The sequence below is a fragment of the Ascaphus truei genome, chromosome 6 (assembly GCF_040206685.1).
Source record: "Ascaphus truei isolate aAscTru1 chromosome 6, aAscTru1.hap1, whole genome shotgun sequence".
NCBI lineage: Eukaryota > Metazoa > Chordata > Amphibia > Anura > Ascaphidae > Ascaphus > Ascaphus truei.
In genome coordinates this window covers 109141240-109147751 of record NC_134488.1, presented here as the reverse complement: position 1 = coordinate 109147751, position 6512 = coordinate 109141240, and positions in this window count along the sequence as shown.

Genomic DNA, 6512 nt, shown 5'->3' with positions numbered 1-6512 from the left:
GGAAATCCCACCAACTAATTTGGAGAAAAATCTATGTCTTTCTGGTATGGGAAATAAAATAAAAAGCTGCACTTTATTTTTCACTAGCCATATACCCCACACACTAGTGCATAGACTTAGTATGGATTCTAAGAATCCCCTCACAACCTTATATGTATGGTTGGAGCATCTCAGAATCCCTATACCGGTTCTGGGTTACCTGGGCATTTACTGGGTATCCTCATTAACCTAGGGACCCTTTGACTGTTTCAGGGACACCTCACATCCCTATGTCCTTTTTACCTTTCTGGTCTGTGATGAAGCAGGGAACCCCTAGTGGTGAGTCGCGAAAGCATTTTCAAGGGAAGGTATCGTCGGGACAATGTGCCTACATGTATCCAGGAATCACTCATGATTCCCGGGCACTTTTTTGGGGTATCCAGCAACTCTGGACCCTGGCAACCTAGGCACATTCTGACAACACTTTCTCCGCAAAATCCCCCTTGAAACTCAGGTATAAGGTATCTTTGTTCACAGATGATGTCCTACTCTCACTCACTAGTCCAAAAACATAATTAAGATGTATGTTTAGCACAGGCGAAGAATTTGGCAAACTATCACATTTTAAAATAAACCATAACAAATCAGAGGCTTTAAGCCTAAACATTTCCACAGCAGATAAACTAGATATGAATACAAATTCTCCATTAAATGGAAGTCTGATAAGATCAAATATCTGGGGGTGTTTATTACGGGAACATACGAGGGACTTTATGGAGCTAATTACCCTGGACTTATTAAAGAATTGAAAAAGGACTTTAAAAAGTCTGGAGCGGGCACCAAATTTCATGGTCAGGGAGAATAACCGCAGTAAAAATTAATCTACTGCCCAGAACGTTGTATTTATTCCAGGTTTTAACCAGTCGCAGTACCGCAAAAAGACACAAAGGAACTGGAGAAAGAAATAACTACGTTTATATGGAATGGTAGAAAGCCTAGAATAAAGAAAAAAACACTGGTTCTGCCAACAACATTGGGGGGATTGTCCCAACTAGATTCGATCAAATACTACAAAGCCGCTAGATTAAGTCCGCTAATATATTGGTCACTAGAAGAAGGTATAAAACCATGGGTGGATATAGAAAGGGCTGAATCCCAGATATCAGACATGGCAACTTTACTGAGGTTAAAAAAAAAAAAAAAAAACTTTGGCCCGACCTAAAATCAAGAACCAACCAGCAATATCGCACTCTTTAAAAATATGGGACAAGATCTGTAGAGTCAAGTCTATCTCGTCAATCCCCTCACCCCGACACCAATCACGGCTAACCCCAAGTTTACACCAGCCTTCCAGTCAAAAGTGTATAAGGTATGGAGAGAAAAGGGACTAGGAAAACTTAGAGATATCCTAAAAACTGATAGAATTAAAACGTTCCAAGAAGTTAGAGTAGAGTTTGATTTGCCAAATATGCATTTGTATCAATATTTTCAGTTAAGACACTGTCGCTTCTATTGAACCAAAACAAGATATTTTAAGACCATTATCTACGTTTGACAATCTTTATCTAACAAGGCAATACCACAAAGGGACAATAGCACAACTGTTTCAAGCTCTGATTACTCAAACCAGTGGCCAAATGAATAAAAATATTGTAGAATGGGAAAATGATATTGGACGACCGCTAGATAGCGAGGAGTAGGAGGTCATCTATGAGAGAGCAACCAGGTCATCTAGATGCTCGGCAGTCCGTGAAATTAACCTGAAAATTCTGCATAGGTGGTATTACACACCAGCTAGTAGGCTTCACTCATTTTTCTCAATCACCTCCCGTCTCTGCTGTCGAAATTGTGGCCAAACAGGTACATTCAAACATATTTGGTGGGCTTGCCCCAAGATAACTCTTTTGGGGGAAAATAAGGAAACTAATAAAGGAGAGTGATTGGACTAGATTATCCACGGAATATAGAAACTATATTAATTCTGAGACCAGTAGAGGATATAGAGAGGAATATGGACAAGCTGATAATACACATTTTATCCTCGGCCAACACGGATATAGCTAGACAATGAAAGCACAATGACCCTCCGACAATAACAGCTGTCACAAATTACGTAGTTACTTTATGACGATGGAGAAACTTACCAGTTCGATCCAGGACAGGTACAACAGTATTCTGACGATTTGGGAACCTTGGTTGACTTAGCGGGATGTGAACAGAGCAGTGATCTCTAATGGAAGTATGAAATGGATGCAGTGAATATAGAACTAAGATGTTATGGTACTTATAGTAAAGTTTGGCTGCATCTTGTATTTTGTACAGAAAAAGTATGGAAATGTACCCCTCCCCCTCTCTATTTTTTGTACCCCTTCCCTCCCATCCTAATTATAATTTGTAAAAAAACAATAAAAATATAAGTTAAAAAAAAAATACAATTTATCAGAAGGATGACAACATTGGAAGGTGGCAGGGATACTGACGCGTTTCGCGCTGCAATAGCAATAGCTTTGTCAAAGCGCTATTGCAGCGCGATACGCGTCAGAGTTTCCCTGCCACCTTCCAATAGCGTCACCCTTCTAATAAATTTTATTTTTAACCACATTTGGTTTGCTTAGCCCCAGTTTTTGTACATGCTGTGCTCCGCTTTTTGCTCCTTCATTGGATCTTTTCTTGCTGTCATTGTCTGGCTGGACGCACGCACCTGAGGAAATTTTACACCTAAATTGTGAGTACTGCACAACATTTTCCATGTGGTTGAAGATGAAGAATTGTCTATAAACCATTATGCTCTGGGTATATAGCCTGTGAGAACAGGAGGCGATAAGAGCCATAACTGCTTTTATAAGCAGTAATTGGTTCTAGCACCCTCCAGATCCAGCCATTATACATACCCCTCAATATATGAGCTCTCCGGTCACAGAATACTTTAACAGACTCACAGGTGTATAATATTTTTGTCCTCTAAATCAATTAAAAGGATTACCTTGGCATTCATATACTGTCATACAAGAATACTCTGACACTGATAATTTGGGACTTTGTTCTCTTGTCGTTGGTAAATGTGAAATTATGAGGTTTATTGGCTTATCTCAGAACTTCTTTAGAGTTCTCCTTGCATCAACAACTAGCTATATAACAATATTGTATATATTTATATTTTTCTGTTGCGCAAAATTGACGATATTTAAGAGTCTTTTTGAATCTTCTGTATATTTTTCATGTATTTTGGGGATGTTGTGTCCAATTATATCCATGTATTTTCATGTGCATTTAACCCATTCGTGCTATACCTATTTCGTAAGAACTGACGGATTTAATATACATGAATTTATTCTCTAAAAAAAATAAAGCAGTTATACTGCGTTCTTACCTTTCATGCTAAATGCGCAAAATGGAACCGTGATTCTAATGTTTTAGTTTTTCGCTGTGACAGATTGTGCGCTGCGCTTCGACAGTGAGTCACATAGAAAAGAATAATCTGTTTACATTCAGTTCACACAATAACATATTTTGATCAAGTGTCAGTTAGTATCTTCTCCTAGTACGACAAATATAAAACATTAGATAAGATCATTTGGCAAAAATCTATAATCTAAATAATAAAAATCTATGTATGAAGGGAATTTGGAACCATCAAGTAAGCTCAGATTCTGTATATAATGCTACAATTAGGCATTACAATTCTCCCTATTTGAGCTATTGCACAATTTTTATATTGATATTCTTCTAGGTAGATATTTTTAATATGGAAGCATTAAAGATGGCAATTGCAAACATCAATTTTCCCTGCATAGTTTGGGATCTCTCTGTTCACAACATTATTTTATGTGAGTATATATATATATATATATATATATATATATATATATAATTACATGTATATCAACTTTTTGCAAATCAAAATTTTAATTTGAAAAGGGTATGCCATAATGGGTTAATATACTTCTTTGATTGTATTTCAAGTGTAATATTGTGTGTTCCATTAACCTAAGTTCTCTCGTAATACGGACTCAATCACTCACCTGGATCTCACTAAAAATTGGTATTCAAAGATGGAGTGAGACTGCACTGGTCATTACCCGAGGAAGCAAGAGTGAAACGCGTTGGGTTGACCAGCACAGGCCACCATAGGTGTTTCACCAAGCACCAAATCCGTAAGTGCTTATTGTGCACAGACAGCTGACTGGGCTACACCACGGACTCGCAATTTCTTGAAAGAAATACTACCTCCCGCATAACCTGCCCGAGGACCAACCACTGAGGGCTCAGAGACACGGGTAGCTCCAACATTTCGGCCCAGTGGGGCGGACGCCAATGGACACCAGAGGACGAAGGAGGTTACCGTAATTGGAATTTATGAACTCCGGTAACGTGAACATCAGGAGGAGGAACAGACACCTTCGTTTTGTATTTGAATGCACATATTACAAGAGGTGTTTGTGAGTGAATATACATATTTTATTTTGAATTATTTAAAATAAAACATTATTATGCCATGGGATTTTTTTTTTTAATCTTTGATCAAGATTCAGTTAAAATATAATTAACCCGAGGATGAATTTGGAAGACCAGTCTCCTTATGGGCATCTTTTACAAGATACCATCTACTTTGATTAATGTGTAAGTGCTTTTTATAGATCTAAAGAGATAGTCTGGATATATGTTCAGTATTACACCGCTGTTTTTTTTCCTCTTTTTTCCACATGATATATTTATTCTATTCGGTCCACGCGCCAGAGGACGTCCATATTTTTTGCTGACATTACCACTGAGCTACTTTATATAGTGACATCCCAATAAAGAGAGATATGAAAGCTTAACCCCATTGCTGCAGTGGTTCTCTCACCTATGTTGCAATAATTTTAAAATGAGATGCAAGTCGGATAAGAACTGGGGGTCGAGAGGTACCCTATTCTTTATGTTGTTGGAGAAAGCAGATAGAATAGTATTTTATTAAGCGCAGAAGCACGGACATTTGTATGGCGGACTAATGGTAAATCTCCAAAGCCATAGGTTTTTTATTCCCTTAACGATAGCCCTACATTGGCTTTGCGTTGTGTTGCAAGCCCATCTGGCAGTGAGGAGATTAAGTAGAGAAAGCTGCATGCAAAATACAGTATTTTCTTTACGGAACGTGGTTACCGCTGATTTCCCGCAGAATGAAAGGTTTGGTGCCCTGATTTATACATGGTGTCCTGGTTATATCGATCGCCCTGAATATCTGCTTCATCCGGCCTAGAACATTTGGTCACGGTCATGTCACTGCGACAAATCTCCGCCGGTGTTTAGCCGAAAGTTACCGCGCCACAGGGACCAGTCGCCGCTAAATTAAGTCACTAACCTTAGCCCTTACCCTAAAACCCCTTAATCGTAACCACTAGCACTACACTCTACCCTAAAACCATAACCCTAAAGTGAACCCCTACCCTAACACCCCTCAAGTTAACCCCCTACCTTAAAACTTTCCTTCTTTCAGGCGGTGGCAGAGGGGCTTTGGAGGTGGTTCCTCTTGCGCTCAACCGCCGGCGGGAACTTGGTCGCGATGGGACAGCCGCGTCCAAATCTTCAATTCCGTGTTTCATCTACAGCCCCTTTCAGTTTGAGTGAAGGAAAATGTGGTGCAAAAAGCTGCAGGGGGGGAAGCAATTATAGGGGAAAAAAAATTCAAACCCATATAAAGACATAGGGATATTTTTTGACTTTGCTAATTCTCGGCCACATGTAGTAGCCAAGAAGACTACGGTTACGCCCATGCTGCAGAAGATCACACTGTGGCGTGTGCATGCATGACGTTACCCGCGTTTAGCAGGAGTTTTCTGTAGACTCTACGAGGGGGCGTGTCTAGGAGCGTGTCTGTGACATCACGGAGCTGGTTCGCCCACTCAGGTGACCTGGCCGCCGTGCCGAATAATCCATTTGAACTGATTCTTTGCGCGCCCCCTCCTGCTGTCGCGCAGTCTATGGGTGCGATCATTACCTTAAGGCTAAGGCCCCGCTCCCAGAGTCAGCGCACCCGCACTGCAGACAGCGGGTAGTTAGCTGTGCCGCCAGGGGGGACCGGGACCGGCTCGCGAGGATTCCCCTGCTGGTGGGGAACTCGCGACATGGCCGCCCGCGCCAACGAGCGCAGCGGGACCGAGGCCTAAGGCAATGTGATCGCTCCGCGCGGTCTGCGGCAGCATTGACGCCCGCCTAAGATAAAAAGATTGCTCAGGTTCACGTTCCTGACTTCCAAGTTTCCCTTGATCAACATAGTATTATTTACATCTACCCCACCTGTAAGACTCCCATTATAACAACACCAGCAACGTGTCCCTGGCCTTGTGGCTTCCAGAGTGATAGATAATAAATGCCCAACTCCATCAGGGAGACCCCCAGACAGCCTGCAAAAAACATGATAATAATTATACTTTCTCCCTGATACAAGTTTCTTGAACCAATGCCAGTCAGTGGAAAACACACTGATAACAAGCCTTCCTTGTTGACACCTCAGCAATGCAGCCACACCCCGTCCGCAAGCAGTGTCACTCTAT